This window comes from Taudactylus pleione, unplaced genomic scaffold (assembly GCF_031769625.1).
Source record: "Taudactylus pleione unplaced genomic scaffold, aTauple2 ptg000201l, whole genome shotgun sequence".
NCBI classification, from domain to species: domain Eukaryota; kingdom Metazoa; phylum Chordata; class Amphibia; order Anura; family Myobatrachidae; genus Taudactylus; species Taudactylus pleione.
Genome location: NW_028284603.1, coordinates 1,328,974 through 1,356,603, shown reverse-complemented (window position 1 = coordinate 1,356,603; position 27,630 = coordinate 1,328,974).

The window sequence follows — 27,630 nt, the reverse complement described above, 5'->3', positions numbered from 1 at the left end:
ATGAATGACAGGCTAGTTTTAGACAATAGTATCCTGCATGAATAATATAACATTAAATGAAGCTTTTCTTTAACTCCACACAAAGCTAGACATGTATCTTAATATTAGTATATTTTAGTCCCAGACTATAGCTCGTGACTTATTGTGCCAATACGATAATATAATAATATCTACTGATACAGTCGGTTAGGTTTATTTCAATCAATCATTTCCTAATAATAACAGGCAGAGGAAAATTGGCATATAGCTTTATATTTATTCTTTTGAACATATCTGTTTTTATTATAACATGTATGAACTGAATAAAAAAAATAACAATTGTATCAGAAAACTGTGTATTTAAAGGAAAACTGCCCCGGAAAAAATATTGGTGACATTAAATATTGTAATGAATCGAAAAGTGTTAATATTTCATGATGAGGCATCTCACAAGGTCGTATGATTCAGCCTAAGCTCCCACCTAGGGCCCAGCGGACACTGGGGGGCCCTGTATACACTTCTGCAATCTGCATGTGGGTCTTCCTCATAAACAGAGGTTGTGTAAGTGGGACAAAACCAGTGTACAGACACACATATATCATACCATTCATATATATATATATATATATATATATATATATATATGTGTATATATATATATATATATATATATATATAGTCAGGTGCATAAATATTGGGACATTGACAGAATTTTCATATTTTGGCCTCTATTCACCACCACAATGGCTTTGAAATGAAACAAACAAGATGTGCTTTAACTGCAGACTTTCAGATTTAATTTGAGGGTAATTACATCCAAATCAGGTGAACGGTGTATTACATTGGTTTCTATATGTGCCTCCCACTTTTTAAGGGGCCAAAAGTAATGGGACAAACTAAACAATCCTAAATCTAACTTTCACTTTTTAATACTTTGTTGCAAATCCTTTGCAGGCAATTACAGCCTGAAGTCTGGAAAGCATAGACATCACCAGACGCTGGGTTTCATCCTTGGTGATGCTCTGCCAGGCCTCTACTGCAAATGTCTTCAGTTCCTGCTTGTTCTTGGGGTATTTTCCCTTCAGTTTTGTCTTCATCAAGTGAAATGCATGCTCAATCGGATTCAGGTCAGGGGATTGACTTGGCCATTGCATAAGATTCCACTTTTTAGCCTTAAAAAACTCTTTGGTTGCTTTTGCAGTATGCTTCGGGTCAATGTCCATCTGCACTGTGAAGCGCCGTCCAATGAGTTCTGAAGCATTTGACTGAATATGAGCATATAATATTGCCCGAAACACTTCAGAATTCATTCTGCTGCTTTTGTCAGCAGTCACATCATCAATAAATACAAGGGAACCAGTTCCATTGGCAGCCATACATGCCCACGCCATGACACTACCACCACCATGCTTCATTGATGAGGTGGTATGTTTTGGATCATGAGCAGTTCCTTTCCTTCTCTTCTCTTCCCATCACTCTGGTACAAGTTGATCTTTGTCTCATCTGTCCATAGGATGTTGTTCCAGAACTGTAATGGCTTTTTTAGATGTTGTTTGGCAAACTCTAACCTGGTCTTCCTGTTTTTGTGGCTCACCAATGGTTTGCATCTTGTGGTGAACCCTCTATATTCACTCTTGTGAACTCTTCTCTTCATTGTTGACTTTGACACATATACATCTACCTCCTGGAGAGTGTTCTTGTTTTGGCCAACTGCTGTGAAGAGGTTTTTCTTCACCAGAGAAATAATTCTTTTGTCATCCACCACAGTTGTTTTTCGTGGTCTTCCAGGTCTTTTGGTGTTGCTGAGCTCTCCGGTGCGTTCTTTCTTTTTAAGAATGTTCCAAACAGTTGATTTGGCCACACCTAATGTTTTTGCTATCTCTCTGATGGGTTTGTTTTGATTTTTCAGCCTAATGGTGGCTTGCTTCACTGATAGTGACAGCTCTTTGGATCTCATATTGAGAGTCGACAGCAACTGATTCCAAATGCAAATGTCACACCTAGAATCAATTCCAGACCTTTTACCTGCTTAATTGATAATGAAATAACGAGGGAATAGCCTACACCTGTCCATGAAATAGCTTTGGAGTTGATAGTCCCATTACTTTTGGCCCCTTAAAAAGTGGGAGGCACATATTGAAACTGTTGTAATTCCTACACCGTTCACCCGATTTGGATGTAATTACCCTCAAATTAAATCTGAAAGTCTGCAGTTAAAGCACATCTTGTTTGTTTCATTTCAAAACCATTGTGGTGGTGAATAGAGGCCAAAATCTGAAAATTCTGTCAATGTTCCAATATTTATGGACCTGACTGTATATATATATATATATATATATATATATATATTGTCGAAGCCGGATGTTGGCTGAGACCTAAATTGTAAAATTAATATCTGAAGAAGCCATGTTTGCGTTGTCTGCATGACGCCATCTGGCATAGTCGGTATAATATCATTGTGCACGGCGCTATTTTAGCGTTGTGTACATCTGCTGTGTTACTGCACACTGTTAAAAATATATAATAAATGCGCACGGATACAAATATTTAAATACATTTTTAAAGACTTCATAAATTCAGTGATGACAGACAAATCTTGTGGACATGTTTTTGACAAATAATTAAGAATACACAAACATACTGTGAGTGTTTACTTTGCATATAGAAACAGTATGTCTGTGGCAATTGAAGTATAACACAGACACTGATATGCTCAGAGAGAGTGGATTTAGAACCAATTGTCAGACATTTAGCTATCATTAGAAATTGTAGGCTTTGTGTCCCATGCTGATGTGGTTAAGAGGGACTGACAATTGTATTCTGAATAAACATAGGAAAGCCTTTTGTTAAAATTATCAGACTGTTTGCCTAAGCTTGCTCAACCTGTGAACAGGACAAACTCCATTGTCTGTCATTATTTTAGTTCAGACAGAGGTAATATTACTGTTTGGAGTTATGTATTATTACTGTTTGGAGTTATGTATGTATATATATATATATATATATATTGGTGTATATATATGTATATATACACTTAAACGATCACATGGGTATCCACAATGCGTGCACACATATATGTACAGTTGCAATTATAAATAGAAACACATGTTTTGCGCTGTAACACAAACCCTGCATACAGCGTACCTTTTACGCTGCATGTAGACACACAACACATACTTACATATAATCATAAATATGCACGCACTCATAAAAGGTTCCTGCACATTATGGTTTATATTAAAGTTATTAATTATGATGTAAAATGTATGTATTTGATATTAATGGTATACATGATAAACATGGCATGTTTGGTACTAAACTGACACACTGTTTATTTGCAGATATCTGAATCTATCAGCGAGGGAGTCGCATCTTGCGTTCGATGGTTATGGAATATAGGAAATTATTGGTTAGAATGTATACACTGTAATGTAGTGTCTCTATCTGGTTTAAATCAATTAAAGAAAGACAATGTAATCTGGAGAATTGGGACATACCCCTAGTGAACTGTCCTATGAACTACAGCGTACTACAAAGACCAAGAGCAAGAACCAATGGAATTATGTTTCTCTGTCTACATTGTTATTATTATGATCTGTTAGGGTATATAGCCTGTGTCCCGGTCCCAGTTAATAGCCATTCTCATGGATGACCACAGACCTCAGGATTGATGACTGTAACTGGGACCAGTGCGCTTGCGTATGTATTGACTGTACCTTATGTATTTAATAATCCTTTGTGCTCATTGTTTAGATCAAAGCACGTAATACTCTTTTATTGTAATAGTAACTTTTTGTGCTTTGGAACCACACTCAAACTCTGGAAAGCAATTATTTCTTGTGCAACTTGCAACACTAATTAGCGATATTTGGGTATAAAGATTATGTATTCATAATATATATATATATATATATATACACACACACACACGTGTGTATATATATATATATATATATATAGCTATAATGTACACTGCCAAGACAGGGTCAGTACTGCGCCCTATGCCAGACATGTTCCCTGATCAGATTACATAATGACGTCACGTCCAGGTGGTCGGGCCGCAGGCACTGGGAAGTGTTCAAAGGAGGGGGCAGCCAGTAAGTTGATAAGTATGGTATATATACTGCTATAAGTAAAGCATGCATGTAGAAGTAGTAAATGGGGGGTATGTAATTAGCTGCGCTAAAGTAGCGGTGCTAATTGACCCCGGTGGGCTATCCTATTAGCCCCAAAATGCTACCCGACGCCAGCACTTATCGTGGATATTTGTCGGTACCTGATGTGTCCCAAAAAATAAGCCATGATAAGTGCCATTTTTCACCACCTAAATGGCGGAAACACATAGGTCCCCAAGCTTATCGTGGGTCCTGTGTGTTTTCGGGAGAACTATCCTATTACTTCGACCAAAATAATAGGATAGGGTGAAAAAAAACATAAGCGAAAAACGGGGACAATCGTAGAAAAATCCCAGTTTTTCGTCGATCGCAGCTATCCATTAGCGCCCGAACAATGTTCTTGGCTAATTCAATACCCCCCTATGTGTGTGACATATATTTTTTCAGAGCCTTATCCATGTGTACTATACTTGCAGCTGCCTAATCAGTGTACAGTACGTGTTGACAATAACTGTGAGTCACCGGTTCTAGGGATCCAAAACATAGACACACGCAAAAGTTTTCCTCTTTGTGATCACATTTCGGGAATGCAGACACATCTGAGCTCATCACATGAGATATGATCTTTGAACCCTGAAGATAACTATTGTAAAAAAAAGCTATTTTTCTTTCATCAGCCGTAACTTTGTATGATCAAAGTGTTGCCACATTCGTACTGATAGCCGAGCATAACATAAGACGCCAGGTACAAAATGAGCTTTCCCTTGTGTTTAACCTTTTGTTCCATCTCAAAACACTTGATTTTCACCCAAAAAGAAAAAAAAACGCTGTGTGTAGGAAGGCTGACAGTGTTGGAATATACAACATGGACAAGATGCAGATCTTAAGATTCAGTAACTACACTAAATACCTTTCATGGATTGAGTTTCATTTGAAAATGAATCACAAGAATGTAATTACCGTACTCTCCATTCGTTATCAACCAGTAATGCAGCATTTTGGCAGCATAACATTTTACCATAGGTATTTATTACCACTAATACTGTATGTATGTATATATATATTTTTTTTTTATTTTTTTTATTGCAATATAATAAACATCAAATGAAAAAAACGATTGCAGTAATGGCCTAGAAAAGTAACTTATTGCTTGTCGGTCCAGCTTCTGCACATAAGGAGACGTCTACATGGAATACATACTTTTTAAATTATATTTATCTGTTAAGGAGGCTTCCCTGTTAAAAGCCAGCTAATCATACCCGTCCCCCGGCAGTGTTATTACTGGTGACAGCAGTGTTATCGCCGGTGATAAACCCTACATGCATTCAGCGACATTTCAAAATATCGCTCTCAAAAATAGGTTTGTTCATTGTCCTTTGGAAGCTCCGGGAAGCAGCGCTACTGGGCGAATGGCACCCTGCTAGCCAGATGTAGGGCCGCGGGGCTGTGATGTTGCTCTGGGCAAAGGCTCTGCTCGTACTCCCTCCCTATGGCCCTGATGATAGGGTTACCATCCATTCAGGATTCCTCCGTACACTCAGCAGCACTGTCCAGCGTGTCTATATATCATACCACGCCCCAACCGAGCATATGATCACATTATAATGCCATAGGGTCAGAAAACCTTGGTGTCCTAAAATGCACTACGTATGATAATTTTTCTCTTTTATAGTTAAAAGAAAAAAACAAACTTAACTTATCAGCTACCCTGCAGCAATAAATGTAACTGTTTTGCAGAGTTACAACCTTGGTTCAGCAACATAGAGAACAGCATTAGTCCTGGCTCTCTGCCAAGATCAATTGAAGTGACCGGGGGATAGCAGTGGATGTGCGAGTTATTATCATTATGTGCAGTATATTGCTGTTTGTGTTCTATGAAAATCGCCATCAACAAATCGGATAGTAACAACTTTAAGATATAGGTTATAGAAAAGTGGAAAATATTATTATCAATTGGGAATAAGGGCCTGATTCAGACCCACTCGCGAGCGGCTGTCCGCTCGCAAGTGGGTCGATGGTGTGCACTGCGCATGCGCACGACGGAGGGAGCTCCGTCATGCGCATGCGCGAGACGCGACGAGCGAAGGACTTTCCTTCGCTCGTTGTGTCTGATCAAAGGGGGCGTTCTGTCAATGTTGATTGACAGCACGTCCCCTTTGGTGGGCGTGCCGGGGCGTGCCTGCCAGACGGAGGCGTACAGTCAGAAGCCGGCCCCACTGACATCACTAGAGCCAAAATCACTCCTGGCCTTGCGGTTGAAAAACTCAACCGCAGGCTTCTGCTCGCACTGGCGATGGTCGCGATGGTCAAGACCATCGCGACCATCATCCTGCATGCTCGTATAGGCTGTGGGTGGTGACCCACAGCTATACGAGCGTCCAGGAGGACGCTCCATATTTATGGAGGTGGGCCCTGATTCAGAGCGAGCGCTCTGGTCAGAGCGTCCGGCTCTGAATCAGGGCCTAAGAATTCTCTCTAATAAAAATGTGTGGACATCACATGAATGCAGCCAGATGGATGGCAAAATACGGAGGGCGTTGGGTAAGGGATCCCGGCATTCAGGATGCTGGTGGTCAGAATACCAACAGCGGCATCCCAACAACCAGGGGGTGTTTTAAGAGAGGAGGATGGGCCCCTGTGCAGACTCAGTGCGGGCCCCCTCCGCTCTCTCTTACGGTGCCGCGGAGGGTGGTGCAGCAATAGATTCTGGCTCCTAACCAGGGGCATTTCTAGAGAGGAGGGGGCCCGTGTGCAGTCTCCAACACGGGCCCCCTCCTCTCCGCCCGGCAGCGCACTGAGCTGTGCACGGCCAGTGCTGGAGTTATAGACTCTGGGCATTAGAGTGTGCCCAGAGTCTATAATGTATGCACAGGTCAAAGGGAAAATGGCCGCGGCTATTTTCCAGTCGTTTTACAGCGCCGGACCCCCGCACCGACGTGGGTCTCCGGAGAGGTAAGTAATATTATGGGTGCAGGGTGTGCGGTGTGGGGCCCGTGTTCCCCGTACACCCTGCACCCATTATAGATACGCCCCTGCTCCTAACCCTAACCAACCCCATAGTGCCTAATCGCTTACCCTAAACCAAACCTTTCCCCTATCCCTAATACTTACCATCGGGAAGCCGGTGGTCGGGATTCCGGCACCGGCAATCTGAGTGCCGGCATCCCGACTCCCGGGATGGTAACTACTGTACATCGCACAGGAGGAAATGAAATACAGTATATAGAACATGGACAAGTATAGAAGAAGGCAGAACATACAGTAGGTAGATAAGGAATGAACACGGAGTTGTTTATCATGTCACATCAGAACCTTGCTGTGCCCAGTCTCGCTGAGATGTGCTTTATTGGATTGTGAGGTTACGGTGGGGATAGTAGAAAGACGTATATAATAAGTGCAAATTCTATCAGAGAAACAAATGGCCTGATTCTGAGAAGCACGCAATGTGGTCGCAATTTCGGCCGCTTACAGCAGTCCGAAATACCATGTGAACATCCGGCATTATTTAAAGTCAGATGCATCTATGTGACCGCTTGGACCCTAGCCCCTCGCTTGTGAGTGCCGCCATCATCTGCAATTGTGCCAGCCCCAGCATTGGTGCAGGGCATCAGACTGAATTTGGACAGATGTCTGCCTAGCACACAATAGTACACAAGTCTGAGTACACGCCCACGGCAAAAGCATTCTACATGCGAACGCTCCCTTACTACCCAATATCGCCCATCCAGCTCCAAGTGAGAAGTGACCAAGATGTGTATAACTCAGAATCGCTGGTATGTAAGATACGTATACAGCCGGCGACATAGGCACAGCTGGCTAAACATCGCTGAGTCCATCAGCATTCAGAATTGTGGGCAACTCAGTGCCAGGCCCAAATACTTCAATATCCTAATATAATATGTTTCCCTCAAACTTTGTTTTAAGTTATTCAAATGGCAGCAATTAAATAGACTAAATGAGCACAGCGGAGTGAAAAGTGTTCAATGAAATATAACAATGGAATTTAAACTCTATTGTTCTTATTTATTTAAAATGCAGAATGTCTTCAGTTAGTTTGTTACAATGATCATCAAACAACAAAAATAGAAAAGCTACTGTGCAGTATGCCATAAAGCCCAAGACAATTCAAAGTGCAAACTGTATTCAAAGGAAAATAAATAGTCCCAAAAATATAAAAGATGTAATCAGCAAGAACAATAAACTCAGATTTATATTGCCTATTTTCACAAGAAACAGGAGAAATATTTAGATAAGTTTGCGGGGGGAGAACTCTGCTATTGTACTTTCCAGAAATGACAGAATAGCACTGGTTAGTGAGAAAGTATTTCAGATGTTGCTCACTGACCACTGCTACATGTCTACAAAAGTCCACAACACATCCCAAGTCATCAACTGAGATCAACATAAACACAGCCCTCTACCAGCAGTACTCCTTTACAAGCATTGTTCTCCCACTCGGACAGGCATCATAGTACCTGCCAGTCAGAATAAGCTGGCCTGGCAAATATTGACAGCCACATCCATATAGACACAGTGATCAGATGGCGATTGGCGAGTCTGCTATATAAAGCTTTACTAGACATAACGGACACCACACAGAGCCATCACAGAGTGAGTGACAGATAATGAGTGTTTGGGGGTGGTGACGGGGGGGTGGTCAGAGAAACGCAAGGCATGCCTGACCACTTGAACGCCGTTGCAAGAGCGTGCATACATTAGCCAGTGCGATTACATACGCAGCTTGAGTACTCACTGCGTGCAATGAGGTCAGCAATTTCTAAGTAAGGTCTGTAATTGTGCGTGAGGAGCCGATGGTACTCGGATGTTACTAATGTTTATGGAGGTTTGCAAGGTATTACAGATGTGATATAGCGGTAGTGGGAGGCAGTGGGTGTCTCTATGCCGGCAGTACAACGGCATTGCAAAAGCAATCATCAGCATATTTTCGCAGTGGATCTGCGTGTGATTACGGAGCTGCGATCGCAGTAGCGATCCTTAATGAATCAGGCCCTATGCGCAGTATTTTATGTTTTACTTGTTCTTTACGTCACGCAGTAAGACAGAGCACAAATAGACGTTTTCCCCAGACAATTGCAGATATTTGCCAATGACAACCTAATTTACCGTAAAATAATAATTCTGCTATAATTTAGTCTCATTATGCATCTGGAAGGCCATAACTTGGATTTAAATGTCTTACAGCACTAATCTCCCAATTAGAATTTACAATATTGTCTTGGACAAAAGACATGCACCTATATATACACACTTTCCAATAAAAGCCTATTTTAAAAACACAATATAAATTTGCTGAGGATTAAAGAAATATTATTCTCGGCAAAGCAAATGCAGTATGAGCAATGCACACAGATGTTCCGGCTCTTATGTGAAATCTTAGAATTTTAGTTGGCGTTCCCAGGAGGTAACAGGGGGGTGGCAAAGGGGACGCGGGCATTTTGCTTAAAGCAGCTGCGCTCGAAAACACATAGCGCTCGCACAGGAGGCCATTCTCAGACGGAGGAACTTCAACTGCCATAGGTGATGTCTAAATATACGCAGTGACGGAAATCCACTGTCCTAAGACGCTGCCAGTGGGCGCCTCTCTTTTTTTTGAAAATTGGATGCGGCATTAGCAAATAGACACGTCCACCGCAGATTCAGGCCCAAAGTGTTCAACATCATGGTGTTTGAATCCTGTGTTTCCTCTTCCTATTTAAAAATAATACACTTAGGGGGCGCGATTCAATGCAGCGCGATGCTGAATAGCCCCAGGAAGGAGTTCCCAGAGCTATTCAATTGACCATGCTGTTAAGTCCGACTACAGGATTTCTGCTTGTACCCGCCGGAGGTGCGAGCAGAAATCCAACTTATGTCTGGCTGCGATACTGTTTTCCGGCTTAGAGCAGCGCTAACAGCCGCGTGGTCGGCACTTTAGTCTGAGAATGCTGGTTAGCGAGACTAAAGTCCCAGCTTAAGGAGCGGTAAAAGGCAATTGAAAATCCCTGGGAACTCCTTCCTGGGGCTATTTAGCATCGTTCTGTATTGAATCGTCCCCTTAGTTTGTACACATCAGTAAATAATGTAGGTTTTAAGGAAAAATTTGAATCATAAATCTCAAAGCTGATTCAGGGATGTCGTCTGAATAACGTCAACTGGTTCTAAATCATATTGAAAAAGACCTTTTATTGTAATTATATGGCATAAACTGACTGCACATTTTCTAAGAATAAAAATAGTGATTATTGGCAAAATACTAATAGTAGTTATCATTGGGAATTTGATTCGGGTATAAAAATGTCAGCCTATTGGTGTCACTCAGTAAGTCAGTCTCATCATCTTCATTCCTCAGCACCTGCAATCGGAATAATTTGCTTGTTTTTTCATGGTGCTCAAACAATGAGACTGAAACGTCTGCTTACCAACAAATTTAATAGTATAGGAAAGCTACCTAATGTGTTTGCTACACATTTGCTAAGAGCATTTCAATTTACTTTATAGCTTTACTGTACCATAAACGTGCCCATTTACTGACAAGACAGCGCTGTTACAAACAATAAACTCAGAGGTTCTACCGGAGAATTAAATATATCATGCAGTAGGTGCTTGTATGGGGTGTGATACAGAGAGATCATCATATTAAATATATCATGCAGTAGGTGCTTGTATGGGGTGTGATACAGAGAGCTCATCGTATTAAATATATCATGCAGTAGGTGCTTGTATGGGGTGTGATACAGAGAGCTCATCGTATTAAATATATCATGCAGTAGGTGCTTGTATGGGGTGTGATACAGAGAGCTCATCGTATTAAATATATCATGCAGTAGGTGCTTGTATGGGGTGTGATACAGAGAGCTCATCGTATTAAATATATCATGCAGTAGGTGCTTGTATGGGGTGTGATACAGAGAGCTCATCGTATTAAATATATCATGCAGTAGGTGCTTGTATGGGGTGTGATACAGAGAGCTCATCGTATTAAATATATCATGCAGTAGGTGCTTGTATGGGGTGTGATACAGAGAGCTCATCGTATTAAATATATCATGCAGTAGGTGCTTGTATGGGGTGTGATACAGAGAGCTCATCGTATTAAATATATCATGCAGTAGGGGCTTGTATGGGGTGTGATACAGAGAGCTCATCGTATTAAATATATCATGCAGTAGGGGCTTGTATGGGGTGTGATACAGAGAGCTCATCATATTAAATATATCATGCAGTAGGGGCTTGTATGGGGTGTGATACAGAGAGCTCATCGTCAATGCTTACTTGACACAATGCAATAATGTTAATTCTCCATCCCAACAACGTGCGGCCGACATCATTTGTTACAGGTAAAAACCAGTAGTAAGAGAAAAGACCAGTTTGATCCATCATGATGAAAGACCTAAGCTCCCCTTCTGCTTCTACATACAACTTCTGATTCTGTGTCCTCTATCCTTCAATGGATGACTTAAGTCTTCCTTAATCTCCTCAAATATAACAAGCTGCTGCCTTGTTTGTTTTTGAGCGTTAATGAAAAATTCCACAGCAAAATAAAAATAAAGCAATTTACTATTGCGCCTGTTTGATGTGCAAATGATTAAGTCGCCACTCACTAAATTAACTCTTCAACCAGATTGTGGACAACAAGGTAATATAAGAGATACAGCTGGTGTCTGGACTTTGCTATTCTGCTGGTTTTACAGAAGTGATAGGGATCAATAATTCAGGGTTAACAGAAATAAGAGACATCACAAAAAGGAGGTTAAGATAGGAAGTTCCTGGCTCAGTCACAGTAAATAGCACTTTTCTCAATCACATATCCACGGACATCAATTATTTATTATTTATTTATTACCAGTTATTTATATAGCGCACACATTCCACAGCGCTTTACAGAGAGTATTTGCCCATTCACATCAGTTCCTGCCCCAGTGGAGCTTACAATCTATGTGTCTCATTCAGATCCGCTCGCGAGCACAGGACGCTCGCAAGCGGGTCAATGGTACCCAAATGCGCATGCGCACGACGGAGGGAGCTCCGTCGTGCGCATGCGCGAGAACCGGCGAGCGACGGGGTAGCCGTCGCTCGGGGTCTCGCACCACAGGGGGCGTGCTGTCGATGGTGAGTGACAGCACGCCCCCTTTGGTGGGCGTGGCTGCCCAGACGGAGGCGTTCCCATGGGAACGCCTACCGTCTGGGTCCGGCCCCACTGACATCACTAGTGATGTCAGTGGGAGTGATTTTGGCTCTAATAGAGCCGAAATCACTCCAGGGCTTGCGGCAACGAGACCCTACCGTCTTGACCATCGTGATCATCATCATGGACGCTCGCATAAGCTGTGGGTGGTAACCCACAGCTATGTGAGCGTCCAAGAGGCCGCTCCAAGTCTAGGTAGGAGGGCCCTGATTCAGAGCGAGCGCTCTGGTCAGAGCGTCCGGCTCTGAATCAGGCCCTATGTTCCTTATCACATGCACACACATACACACTTGGGTTAATTTGTGTTGGGAGCCAATTAACCTACAAGTATATTTTTGGAGTGTGGGAGGAAACCGGAATACCCGGAGGAAACCCACGCAAACATAGGGAGAATATGTAAACTCCACACAGATAGGGCCATTCTTCCCCTGCGTTCTTCTCTCAGTTTAAAGTGCTGCTGGATTGAAATCTGGTGCCCAATTTAGACCCGCTCGCTAAGCTGCTTTCGCATGCAGCCAGACAATTTTTGAAATCTGAGCATGCGTACACATCGCAGTGCGCGTGCACGAACTAGCCCATGCGATCGGGAAGTGCTCGGTCGCTGTGCATAGACAGCTCACTAGATAGAGTGACAGGACAAGCCGTTTGTGGGTGGTGACTGGATGGTCCATGAAAACGGGGGAGCATCTCAACACCGTTTCAGAGGCATGCATAATTAAGACGCAGCATCATAGTACATGTCACATGGTTGAAAATCACACTGAATCACTCGCAGTGCTTGCGGTAGGGTATGGTCAGCCACAAGTGCTGCGATTGCTACTGATGGTACTCGATGTTACCGATGGTTGCATACACTTCCTGGACATGACGTGGGAAAGTGGGCGTCTTAAGACAGGCTGGTGGGCGTCTGCATACACAGAGCGATCGCACGCTAAGACATAGTGGGCGTGCTAATGCCTTGCCACGTGATTGCAGTTTTGCATACTTTCGCTGCGTGCGAACGCATCTAGCGAGCGGGTCTGAATCGAGCCCAATGTGTAGCCCATTTATCAATAGCCACAACAAGAGCAACAAGGCACATTTTATTTATCACCACTATATATTATCGCTGCAATTTATCAAGAAAATACTCCGTTGCTTCCTCAATACTGGCCCTCAGAGTTCATTTACCGCTTCCCTGGGCCTAGTCTCATGGCACATGCATAACCTGGCTAGCCAGCTCCCGTGGGTGCAGTGGAACTGAAGATCTAAATTTAACAATGGAAGCTTGTGAAAAAAAATCATATTTAAATATTTAATATTTTGAACATTAAAAAAATGCTTAATCAAAGGATGAAATATTTTTTTATTCACTTTCTTCTGTTATCAACATCCTGAGATATCAGAAAAATATAGCGAAAATAGGAGTATTGTGACCGTGATGCTTATTAAAAAAATGAAACCCAGCAAATCAGTGTGAATGCTGGTGGTAATCTATTGATGTATAGGGCAAAACACAAAACTTTTTTTCCTTTGATAAATATGTCCCCTATTAATGAAGAATTCTTATTGAAAAAGGACATTCTGCTACAGAGTAAGATTTCTACGATAGCATGTGGCCAACCATATGCATATATTTAAAATCTAAACACCTTATGGAGGACGAAATTTGAATAGAATTGAGGAAAGGTAAGATTGCTGGTTTTCTGCTGTGTGTGGGTGTTGATGACAGCCTTGTTGCTGGGTTAAACTGTTTGTGTCAGATTGAGTGGATTAGCCTATAGGATTGTTAGTAGGTGGAGCTAGGTTTTGTCTATTTAAGGGCTGCCAGAACTCAGCTCAGTCTCTTTAGTGATCTTCTTACATGAGCTAAGTATCTGGGTTGCTAGTCTGCTCATTGTTGCACATTGCCAGCACTCGATTCTTTCCCCTTTCCGTTCATAATGTCACGGCCCCCCCCCCTCTGCTCCCCCCCCCCAGCCGGCTGGCTGATTTTGCCTGCCCCATTCGCTCCGCTCCCTCCCACGGTTCATCCCCCATTCCTCAGCCTGCCCTCTTACTTTTGTCTCCGGGTGGATCCATCACCCCCCCCCGGCAGTCCCCCAGCACAAACATGCTCTCCCTCTTTGGCCGCGCCCCCTCCCTTGCTTTTGCAGCCCTCCAGCAGGCAGGCTTCCCCAGCACCTCTCCCTCCCCAGACTGCACCAGGTTCAGGCCTCATGGCGGAGCGTCCTCCTTCCGCGACCGACGGCATCCCCACCCTGTCGCCGGGTACACCTTCCGGTTCCTCTGGTCCCGCGCCTCTACCAGGTTTGCCCAGCATAGTTAGCCTTTCTCCCCCTCCTAGCACTCCCTTCTTACCTGTTCTGGCGGGGGCTTCTTCCGCGAGTCACCCGTCGGCGACAGGTCCCTACGCTGCAGCCGGGCACATAGCTGGTCCTTCCGCATGGCCTTATGCGGGCCTGGGAGGCGGGCTTGTTTCCCCGCATACCTCCTCCTCTGCCTCTTTAGCGCTGGGTGGTCCTGCCGGCCTGGCTCACACGGCGGGTCCGGCGGCCATCTTACAGCCGGGCGCCATTTTGGGGATGAGCTCCCCTTATTTTGCCGGCACGGTCAGTCAGCTGCACAGCAGCATAGCGCCACGCTTACCAGCTCCCAGCTGGTTCCCCACTCAAGGTGGGGTGGTACCCATTAGTGTAGTATCCCAGGCGGCTTATCAGCCCCCGTAGTTCACGCCAGCAGGTAGTCAGGCAGCGGCGAGCGCGTCACCAATGCCCCTTTAAATGGCTGATCCTGACTGGAGCCAAGCGTCATGGAGTTCAGGTGTTGCCCCACCTGTTTTATCCTCCCCTGCAGTGGCCCCTTCCTCGTCTGTGTACGGGGCACATTTTACAGCACCCCCCATTTACTACCCTTCAGCTTTAACACAGCAGCAATTGTATTACCCTTACGTACCGCCTTGGCAAGTTTACCCCTCTGCCCCGGCCGCACCCCCTCTTCGACCTGTGCTTTATCCTCCTATTTCCCATACGTTTCCTTTGAACCCCCCTGTTGATAATAACAGTCAAGCATCTCCGGCTCGAGGTCCTCGCATTGCCCCTCCGGTGGTGGACCCGACACCCTCGCCCACTATCGCTACCTTTTCCACGTTGCCGGTGCCTCACACGTCTCTTTCAGTTTCAGGTACAGATGCGGTTAGCAGGCAAGTTACCGCGGTGGCTGTAATGTCTTCGTTGTCTGAAACGGCGCACGATCCTTCTACCACGGTGACCGGGACAGGTGCGGAAACAAGAGATAAAGTGGGAGAAGAAGTTCCGGGCCCATCAGGTTCTGGTGAGCATGAAAATGACATGTCTTCTACCGATTCTTCCTCTTCACACTCTTCTGGATCCCCTGCACGCCCCCGCAAAATTGCGCGAATGGTAGCGCGGCGTCTAGCTAAAAAGTCCAGTAACAATACTAGGAAGGATGATGAGATAGGGGCTAAAGCGCAAGAAGCAGGCGCAGACACAGTTCACTGTGCTAATACGGCGGTGCTTAGGGGCTTGCGTAAAAGTGTTAGAAGCAGAATACGCAGGGGAAAATTCGTGGACATTTTTTCGCTCACAGATGATATGAAAAAGGGATTCACGCAGGCGAAAAAGTCGGGCGGCATTGGCGAAGATGCCTTTTGCAGCTTCAACACATGGTTGAAAGGAATGCTCATTTTCGCGACATGTTATTTGGAGACCAGGGCAGACGAGCATGTTAACATTATAAGATATTTATTTTTGGTACTCGACATGTTTGTCAGGTCTCGTAATCTGGCATGGCGCGAATATGACTCTCAATTTCGCAAGAAGCATGACGGTGCTCTCCTCATTCCATTTGGGGTTAAAGACGTAGAGGTTTGGCTGGAGGTGTCGCAGCAGCGTCGGCCCCCCATGGATGGTGTTCCCCCTCGTAAGAATCTCACAAACAACAGACAGGGGACGGCGGGAGGGGGGAGAGGTAAATGTTTTGCCTATAATGACTCCAAGTGTACGCGTGGTGCAGGCTGTCGTTTTCGCCACTCCTGTCGTCTCTGCGGGGGGGGAGCATCCAGCCAAGGATTGTCGACGGGGTTCAGGAAGTGCGTCACAGGATAGAGGAGAGGGTCACAAAGGAAATGGTTAAAGCCTTTTCTCCGGTATGCTTAGATTCTCCTACCAGATGGTTAAAGTTATATCCTTGTAGAGAGGATGCTTTGTTTTTGTTAGAAGGTTTCACAGTTGGTTTTTGTTTACCTATAAAGGGGCCTTTGCGGATAAGGGCGTCACAGAATTTGCGTTCCGCCAGGGACTTCCCAGGGGAATTGAGGCAGAAAGTTAGTGCGGAGGTTTTGCTGGGGAGGATGGAGGGTCCCTTTCCCTGTCCTCCTTTGCATAACCTCTGTATATCCCCGGTGGGGGTGGTTCCTAAGAAAGTGCCGGGTAAGTTCCGCTTGATTCAACATCTCTCCCATCCTCGGGGCGGTTCAGTGAATGATGCTATACCTGGGAACTATTGTAGTGTAGTGTATCAATCTTTTGATGCTACTTTAGACTTAGTTCGCAGTTTTGGTAGTGGCGCTTTAATGGCAAAGCTAGACATAGAGGCTGCATTTCGTTTGTTACCGATGCATCCGGAGGCCATGCAATTCATGGGTTTTAAATTGGATTCGGGTTATTTTGTAGACAAATGTTTGCCCATGGGTTGTGCGGTTTCCTGTGCCTATTTTGAGAAATTCAGCTCTTTTCTTCAATGGTGTCTGCATGCCGGTACAGGCCAGATGGGTATAGCGCACTATTTGGATGATTTTCTCTTTATAGGCCAAGGAAAGAGCGAACTTTGTGCTGATCTTCTCTTTTCGGCGCAGGCTTTGTTCAAAGTGTTAGGTGTCCCCGTTGCCCATGACAAGACGGAGGGTCCGGTGGCGTGTTTGTCATACTTAGGCATAGAGATAGACACGGCAGCGGGATGTTGCAGGCAACCTAAGGATAAAGTGGGGAAATTGCAGGAACTAATTGAGTCGTGTTTATCAGCAGAATCAGTTAGGTTACGCAGGGTTCAGTCGCTCCTGGGTTCCTTAAACTTTGCCTGTTGGATCATTCCCATGGGTAGAGTTTTCTGCAGAAAATTGGAGAGGGCCACAGTCGGTGCGACGCAGCCGCATCAGTATATTCGCCTGTCGGGAGAGATTAAAGAGGATCTTAGGAATTGGAAGCGTTTTTTGTTGCGTTTCAATGGTGAACGCATTTGGCCTTCACCCCCGTTGGCGAATAGTATGCTTCAACTTTTTACGGATGCGGCTGGGTCGTCTGGTTTTGGGGCCTTTTTCAATGGGGAGTGGTGTGCTGCTCCATGGCCTCTTGATTGGCACAGGGAGGGGCTGACGAATAACATGTTGTTGTTGGAACTGTTCCCAATTGTCGTAGCGGTGGAACTCTGGTCTGTACGACTGAGTAACTGCCAAGTAATATTTTGGTGTGACAATCTGGGAGTGGTTCACGCCATCAAAACCAACGTTCGTCCTCACCTTTTGTTTTACGTTTGCTTCGGCATTTAGTTTTGCGCTGCCTCGAGGGCAATATAAGGTTTAGAGCTAGACATGTACCGGGTGTCTGTAATGAAATTGCTGATGCTTTGTCTCGCTTTCAATTTGCGCGCTTTAAAGCTCTTGTCCCGTCGGCTTCTGACGTTGGTTTGGTGTGCCCCCCTTTTGTGTGGCAGATCATCAGGCCGGCTTAGAAGGTTTGGCGTTACAATCGCTTGCCCCGTCGACTCTCAAGGCTTATTCGGCCGCTTGGCGGGATTGGTGCACTCATGGTGCACTCCTTGAGAAGGAGGGTAAGTCGGCGGATGAGTTGATTTCTTCCTTTGTTTGGGAAAGATATCAACAGGGTAGGTCCAGGGCCTCCATGGGATCCGCGCTTGCAGGGATTTCTTTTTTTTGTAAGCTGAAGGGTTTGCATGACCCCACCAAGTCTTTTGTGTTAACGAAGGCCATGAAAGGTTGGGCTAAGGCTTTCCCCGTTCGTTCGGATTCACGGCGGCCTGTGGACTTACAGTTGTTGGCAAATTTGTTATCAGTTATGGGGAGGGTGGCCTCTGATAATTTTGAGGCTTGTCTTTTCCGTCTTTCATTTGCAACAGCATTTTTTGGTGCATTTAGAGTTAGTGAGCTGGTAGCTTCCAGCAAGGCGTCCAATTCCTCCGGACTTTTGTTGAGCGATATCGTTTTTAGAGATTCGTCGGTGCTTTGTCGGCTTCGTTTCTCTAAAACCGATCAAACAGGCAGGGGTAAGTGGGTTACTTTACAACAACAGCAGGACCGGAATATTTGTCCGGTACACTTAGCGGCAGATTACATGGTAAAGCGCCCTTCGGGGGGAGCGCAATGGTTGCTACATGCTGATAATTCACCCCTCACGAAATACCAGTTCGCAGCAGTATTCAGGAAAGGCTTGCTTGAATTAGGGGCTGATCCGTCAGAGTATGGTACTCATTCCTTCAGAATTGGCGCTGCTACTAGCGCGGCTCTCGCTGGAGCTTCAGCAGACTCCATTCAGCAAGTAGGGCGTTGGAAGTCGGCTGCTTTTAAGAAGTATGTGCGCTGCGACAAGGTGTAGATGCGCTCCTGGCGTCAACCCGAAAGCGTTGCCTACCCGCCAATTGTTCAACGACTAGCGTTGAGTAATTGGGGGTGTGAAGGGATTTTTTAATTTTTCCTCCCGTTAGCCATGATTTGGCCCATATTTGGTTCACGGGAAGGTTTTTTGGGTTTTCTTCTTCACTCGGGTTCCAGTTTCCCCACATTTTGCATCCCTGCTAGTTAGTTGCCATGTGTTGTTAAAGTTGTGTTTGTGTTTTTGGGTATGGTGCGGTTGTTAAGGTTAGGGTTTTCTCTTTTTCCAAAGATTTGGCAAATGAAGATGTGACAGTGTGGCTAGTGGGCCATTCTTATATTTTTTGGGCGGAAAAGCATGTCTTGTCACAGGGTCAGAACTTGTGGCCGAGTGGTGTTAGTGTTCGCTGGACTGATGTGAGAGGTTTACGTGTGGAGTCGGTGCTAGGATTGATTGTTTCATCTGTTGCCAAATGGGGAACGTCCAAATTCTTGGTGCTCCATGTTGGAGGGAATGATCTTGGTCAGCTGAAAGGAGTTGAATTGATTGTGAGGCTGCGTGAAGTTTTAGAAGAGATGCGTGTCAGATGGCCGACTATTCAGATTGTTTGGTCGGATATGATGCCGCGTTTGAATTGGAGAGGTGTGCGCAAGCATGGTGCGTTGGATAGGTCACGGAAGAAGGTGAATGTGGCAATTACGAGACATGTTGAGTCTCTGGGTGGAATGGCGATTAGACATGTTTTTCTGGTCGGAGAGCTTGGGAAGTTTTTTCGGCATGATGGGGTACATCTTAATGCTGTGGGCACAGCTTTGTTTATTAAGGACTTGTTCTCGTTCCTGGGTTAGGTTTTTGGGTGGCGGGCCGGTCTCTTTTAGGGCCCGGCTTTGGCGGGAGTACGCTGCAACTCAGTGGCTTTAAGTGGCGTAAGACAACTTTGTGGGGGCACTGACTCTCGTTGCCCCTGGCGAATTTGTCCTGCTCTGTGCGGGGGACCCGGGTGCTGGCTGTACGGTAGCACCTCGGATTGGCCCTAGAGGGAAGTGAGACTCTCACATCGTTAGTACGTCTAGAGGAGGGACTTTTAAGTAGTCCTCCGAGTATTCTGATCAGCGTGAAAGCTAGAACTGAGTTTGCAGCGTCTCTTAGCCACCCTGGTTAGGTTGATTAATAATTTATAAATAAAAAGATGTGACCTTTTTAGCCAAGCTCTGGTGTCCGTGTCTTTATTTATTTATATATTGGTTAAGTAAGATATCAAGGTGTTAAGATATATTTGAAGCAGTAAACCAATGCAGATCTTATGGAGGACGAAATTTGAATAGAATTGAGGAAAGGTAAGATTGCTGGTTTTCTGCTGTGTGTGGGTGTTGATGACAGCCTTGTTGCTGGGTTAAACTGTTTGTGTCAGATTGAGTGGATTAGCCTATAGGATTGTTAGTAGGTGGAGCTAGGTTTTGTCTATTTAAGGGCTGCCAGAACTCAGCTCAGTCTCTTTAGTGATCTTTTTACCCACCATCCCACCCACGTTTGTTAAGTTGTGTGCACTAACTTTTATTTTCCAATTCAGGTGAGGCACAGCACGGCGGGAGTACGCTGCAACTCAGTGGCTTTAAGTGGCGTAAGACAACTGAGTTTGCAGCGTCTCTTAGCCACCCTGGTTAGGTTGATTAATAATTTATAAATAAAAAGATGTGACCTTTTTAGCCAAGCTCTGGTGTCCGTGTCTTTATTTATTTATATATTGGTTAAGTAAGATATCAAGGTGTTAAGATATATTTGAAGCAGCAAACCAATGCAGATCTTATTAAACTCCATCATTGATTTCATTTTCCATATCACACTTTTTCTTGTAAAGGCTTAGGGGGAAGATTACTAAAGGCTGATTTTATCAGGTTTTTAAATCGATTTAAATCACTCTAAATCGATGTTGTGTTTCAGGAGCTAAATCACATATTTAGAAACATGAAAAAATTAATTGTCTGTTAATAAATGTGCGATTTAGACTCTGAAACACATCAATTTAGAGTGATTTAATATTGATCTAAACCTATTTAAATCGACCTTTAGTAAATGTACCCCTTAGTATTTATTTAGCAGTTCAGATGCAACTCAAGTTAACTACCGCGCGAGCCATCAGCTCACCCTGACCAATGTAAGTTTAGGTTGCAAAAGACCCATATTCATATATGCAGTCTTTGGTTTCCAAACTATTGGTCCAATGGTATCGTTAATATTCCTTGTAAAGGAATTGGTATGTATTACCGACGGACCTAAGCCCGGTGGTTGAAATCCCGACGCTGGAAGGCCGGCAGATGAAGATCCCGACTAAGGTAAGAAAGTACCCTATACTCTCCCCCCTAACCCTAACCCTCCCTTAGGGGTGCCTAACCCTAACCTCCCCCCCTAGTTCCTAAACCTAACCCCACCTCCCCGCACCCTAAACCTAACCCTCCCAGGGGGTGTGATATGTATTACCGTCGGCCGCACGGTGGCTGCCCGACAAAGTAGGAAATCCCTATCGTCCTAAATGTAAGTATCAAGTCAACTAACCTAACCCCCCCAACCCTCCTTAGCGGTGCCTAACCCTAACCTCCCCCCCTGTGCCTAAACTTAACCTCCCCTTCCCCGCTGCCTAAACCTAAGTCCCCCGGGGGGGTGCCTATCCCTAACCTCCCCCCGGGGGTGCCTAACCCTCCCTCACCCTAGCCTAGCCCTAACCTCCCGGGGGGGGTGCCTAACCCTAAGTTCCCCCTGGGAACCCTAAACCTAACCCTCCCCCCCCCGCGGCTGTCCGCTGCGGCGCCCGGCATCACTTCGATCAGGATGCTGGCGTCTGTAAAATGACTCGCCCTCACCGGGATTAAGTAGTCTGGAAGCCGGTGGTCGGCATTTAGACCGTCGGCTTCCAGACTACATTGCCTCCCAGGCGGGTGCCTAACTCTTACCTTCCCCAGGTGGTGCCTGACCCTAACCCTCCCTTCACTTAGCCTAACCCTTTTTGGTGGGGCGCCTAACTATAAGTACCGCCGGGAGTCCCTAAACCTAACCCTCCCCCCCTGCGGCGTTGAGCTCCCGATGCCCGGCATATCTACGTTCGGTATGCCGGGCGTCAGGATTTCGGTGTAGGGCGTCGGTATTTAGACGTCTATCATTAGTCCCATGCCGGGCTTTCACTGTCGGGAAGCCGGTGGTCGGCATTTCGGCCTTCGGCTTCCTGACTACATCCCCTTGTAAATTGCTATTCTGGTTATAGAAGAAATTCTGTTATAACTTTGATGTGCGTAAAATCACCATTGGGAATTGTGGAGCTTAGCAGAGCTCTATATTTAGATATACATAAAAAGCAATAAAGGTCATACAGTACCTTCTAACTGTCCTGATTTTGGCTGGACAGAACGGGGTAAAGCCTCACCCAAAAGTAGGTGTTTCTGGATTGAACAATGTGAAACAGGCAATTGCAAACAAAAAAAAAAACCCCACTGTGCTAGGCTCTTGTCCAGTTTATGAGGCCTATTCATCATGACATATTTATCACTAGTGATAATTATGTTTTAAACTCATCATCATGCCTCATTCATCATGCCTCATACATCATACCTCATTCATCATGCCTCATACATCATGCCTCCCTAACAAAATTATCACTTCTGAAATACTGCTCTTTTTGCGGAGTCAGCTTTTTGGAAAAGTGATAGTTTTCCCCTGCAGCTGAGGTATCCACAAGGATTTCCTCACTGCTGCATGTCTCTCCCCTCCCTATTCCCCGCTGTCTTTCACATCGTGCGGCCTCCGGAGTCGGATTCGGCCACCCGGGTGTCCTATCCGGCCTCCCCTCCCCCTGCGGGTGTCCAATCCCTGCCGCATGCTCTCCTCCCGGCTCACCTGTCTTCTGTCGGTGAGTCTGGGCCACTTGTCTGCGGTGCCCTGGAGCTCCCAGTGCGATATTTGCATATTTTCACATGGCATCTGCATACAGATTCGCATGCAGCGACATTAACGTACAAATCTGAATCAGTTCCCATGTCCATTAAAAAGCATGAGGACACAGGCGGATCATGCAGGTCATAGAACTCAGTTCTGGTATACTGTACTTAGTTTCTCCATTCATTTTGGTTTAATGTGTTTTTTGGGAAATAACTAAGAGAAAAACAGGTTGACAATGTGTGCATTGCTCCTAGGTTTCTATCACATGTATTTTACAGGTCTAATTAACAAAACCCTGCAGTAAGAATAATTATGCATCGTTGCCCCTTCTATAAATTATAATGATATCAGAAGTCACTGAGGAGTTCTTTATAAAGCCACAGGATCATTTTATTTTACACTTGGGGTATACAAAATAAACTGTAAAGTAGGGGTGTGCACCGGCCACTTTTCGTGTTTTGTGTTTTGGTTCTGGATCTGGATCTTTCTTCGTGTTTTGGATCTGGATTGGTTTTGCCAAAACCACCCTTCCGTGTTTTGGGTTCTGGGTTTTGTGTTTTTAATCTGTATTTTTTTTTAAAAGCATAAAAACAGCTAAAATCACAGAATGTGTTGGTTTTTCTGCTCCTATGCTATTATTAACCTCAATAACCTTAATTTCCACTAATTTCCAGTCTATTCTGAACACCTCACACCTCACAATAGTGTTTTTATATCCAAAAGGTTGCACCGAGGTAGCTGGATGACTATGCTAAGCGACACGAGTGGGCGGCACAAACACGTGACCCATCTAGGAGTGATACTGCAGTGGCAGACAGGATGGCAGTTTGAAAAACTAGGCCCCACGTACATAATGCAAAGAAAAAAAAGAGGTGCAAGATGGAATTGTCCTTGGGCCCTCCCACCCACCCTTATGTTGCATAAACAGGACATGCACACTTTAACAAAGCAATCATTTCAGCGCCAGGGTCTGCCACACAACTGTGGCTGAAATGATTGGTTCGTTTGGGCCCCCACAAAACAATCTGGCAATTAATCTGTCCCTGCACAAACTGGCTCTACGGAGGCAAGATGTCGTCCTCATCCTCCTCATCCACCGATTCCTCACCCGCTTCAGTGTTGTGTACATCCTCATCCTCACAGAGTATTAACTCGTCCCCACTGGAATCCACCACCACAGGTCCCTCTGTACGTTCTGGAGGCTGGTCTCCCAGGAAGAGTTGATAATTAATTTTTATGAACATCATCTTCTCCACATTTTGAGGAAGCAACCTCCTACGCCTTTCGCTGACAAGATTCCCGGCTGCACTAAACACTCTTTCGGAGTACAAACTGGAGGGGGGGAAACTCAGGTAAAATAGAGCCAGTGTGTACAGGGGCCTCCAAATTGCCTCTTTTTCCTGCCAGTACAGGTATGGACTGTCTGACATGCCTACTTGGATTCTGTCACCGATGTAATCCTCCACCATTCTGTCAATGGTGACAGTATCATATGTAGTGACAGTAGACATGTCAGAAATTGTTGCCAGGTCCTTCAGTCCGGACCAGATGTCCAAACTTGGTCCTGCCTGCCCTGCATCACCGCCAGCGGGTTGCTTAGGATACCTAAGTTTTTTCCTGGCAGCCCCAGTTGCGGGAGAAAATGAAGAAGGAGCTGTTGACGTGTCACGTTCTGCTTCAGCTGACAGTGTTTTCACCAGCAGGTCTTTGCACCTCTGCAGGCTTGAGTCGGCCGGAAAGAGAGACACCACATAGGCTTTAAACCTAGGATCGAGCACGGTGGCCAAAATGTAGTGGTCTGATTTCAACAGATTGACCACCCTGGAATCCTGGCAAAGCGAATGAAGGGCTTCTTCCACAAGTCCCACATGCCGAGTGGAATCGCTCCATCTTAGCTCCTCCTTCACTTTCTCCAGCTGCTTCTGCAAAAGCCTGATGAGGGGAATGACATGACTCAAGCTGGCAGTGTCTGAACTGACTTCACGTGTAGCAAGTTCGAAGGGCTGGAGAACCTTGCACAACACGGAAATCATTCTCCACTGCACTTGACAGGTGCATACCCCCTCCTTTGCCTATGTCATAGGTGGATGTATAGGCTTGAATGGCCTTTTGCTGCTCCTCCATCCTCTGAAGCATATAGAGGGTTGAGTTCCACCGCGTCACAACCTCTTGCTTCAGGTGATGGTGGGGCAGGTTCAAGAGTGTTTGCTGGTGCTCCAGTCTTCGGCACGCAGTCGCTGAATGGCAAAAGTGGCCAGAAATTTTTCGGGCCACCCAAAGCGTCTCCTGCACGCCCCTGTCGCTTTTCAGAAAATTCTGCACCACCAAGTTTATTGTGTGAGCAAAACATGGGACGTGCTGGAATTTGCCCAGATGTAATGCCCGCACAATATTGGTGGTGTTGTCAGATATCACAAATCCCCAGGAGAGTCTAAGTGGGGTAAGCCACTGGGCGATGATTTCCCTCAGTTTCTCTAAGAGGTTGTCGGCGGTGTGCCTCTTACTGAAACCGGTGATACACAGCGTAGCCTGCCTTGGAACGAGCTGGCATTTCTGAGATGCTGCTACTGGTGACGCTGCTGCTGTTGCTGCGTAAGGTGGTACATCTACCCAGTGGGCTGTCACAGTCATATAGTCCTTAGTCTGCCCTGTTCCACTTGTCCACATGTCCGTTGTTAAGTGGACATTGAGTACAACCGCATTTTTCAGGACACTGAGGACACTTTTTCTGACGTTTCTGTACAGTCTCGGTATCGCCTGCCTAGTGAAGTGGAATCTAGACGGGATTTGGAACCGGGGACACACTACCTCCATCAATTGTCTAAATCCCACTGCACTAATGGCGGATACCGGAAGCACGTCTAACACCAACATAGCAGTCAAGGCCTCAGTTATACGTTTTGCTTCAGGATGACTGCTGTCGTACTTCATCCTCCTCGCTAAGGACTGTTGGAGGGTCAATTGTTTAGTAAAAGTAGTGGTGTTCCTACTTCCTCTCTGGGATGATGAACGACTCCCAGCAGCAGCAGCAACAGCAGCAGCGGCAGCAGTAGGCGTAGCAATGCAGGATCCTCCGGAGGAATCCCGGATAGGAGAGTCAGTCATGCCAGTGATATGGCCTGCAGGACTACTTCCGATCCTGACTAAGGAGGAAATTGACGAGGAGGGAGTTGACGGTGTGGTTTGCAGGCGCTTGGATACAACAGGACAACGGGATTTAGGTGTCCCTGGACTGCTTACGGTCTGAGCCAAAGTTTCTGAACTTGACAGTAACTTTTTATGAACGCGCTGCAGGTGCCGTATAAGGGAGGATGTTCCTAGGTGGTTGACGTCCCTACCCCTACTTATTTCACCTTTACATATGGTACATATGGCAAGACAGTTGTTGTCCGGATTTGGATAGAAATATTGCCAGACCAAAGAGGTGGAATGTTTGGTCTTCTGCCCAGGCATGACCGTGATGGGCTTTTTCATCCCACGGACAACAACTGTCTCCCCCGGAGCCTGATTTAAACAAACCACATCACCATCAGAATCCTCCTCGCCAACTTCCTCCTCAGCGCCAGCTACACCAGTATCCTCATCCTGTTGTACTTCAACAGTGACATCTTCAATTTGCATATCAGCAAGTGGACTGTGGGTGCTCCTTTCAGCACTTGCAGGGGGCGTGCAAATGGTGGAAAGAGCCACCTCTTCCCGTCCAGTGCTGGGAAGGTCAGGCATCGCAACCACCACCACACTTGGACTCTCTTTGGGGATTTGTGATATCTTCTTAGAAAGCACAGTTCTTCGCTGTGCTTTTGCCAGCTTAACTCTTTTGATTTTTTTAGTGGGAGGAGTGCTTCCATCGTCATGTGAAGCTGAACCACTAGTCATGAACATACTAGGGATCGACCTTAGCCGTTCCTTGCCACTCCGTGTCGTAAATGGCATATTGGCAAGTTTACGTTTCTCTTCAGCTGATTTAAATGTCTTTTTCAAGGTCATTTTCCTGAACTTTGCCATTTGGGATTGTATGTGCCCTCTACTATGACATTGGGCATCGGCCTTGGCAGACGACGTTGATGGCATGTTATCGTCTATGTCATGACTAGTGGCAGCAGCTTCAGCACTAGGAGGAAGTGGTTCTTGATCTTTCTCTATTTTATTTTTATCGGAGAAAGTTTGGTCCTCCATTTATGTTATATCGATTTGATATATACGTGCGGCTAAACACAGAAAATAAATTTTTTTTTGGTTCGGACTGGAGTGTACTTTGTGGGTTACAGCACCCTTTAACGGTCAAGCCAGCCGGCCCTTTACTTATGACACAGGCGCACTCTTGGCACTACTTTGTTGATGCACGTGCGGCTACTGCGCACACAATTCACAAACACAGAAAATAATTTTTTTTTGGTTTGGACTGGAGTGTACTTTGGGGGTTACAGCACCCTTTAACGGTCAAGCCAGCCGGCCCTTTACTTATGACACAGGCGCACGCTTGGCACTACTTTGTTGATGCACGTGCGGCTACTGCGCACACAATTCACAAACACAGAAAATAATTTTTTTTTGGTTTGGACTGGAGTGTACTTTCGGGGGTTACAGCACCCTTAACGGTCAAGCCAGCCGGCCCTTTACTTATGACACAGGCGCACGCTTGGCACTACTTTGTTGATGCACGTGCGGCTACTGCGCACACAATTCACAAACACAGAAAATAATTTTTTTTTGGTTTGGACTGGAGTGTACTTTCGGGGGTTACAGCACCCTTTAACGGTCAAGCCAGCCGGCCCTTTACTTATGACACAGGCGCACGCTTGGCACTACTTTGTTGATG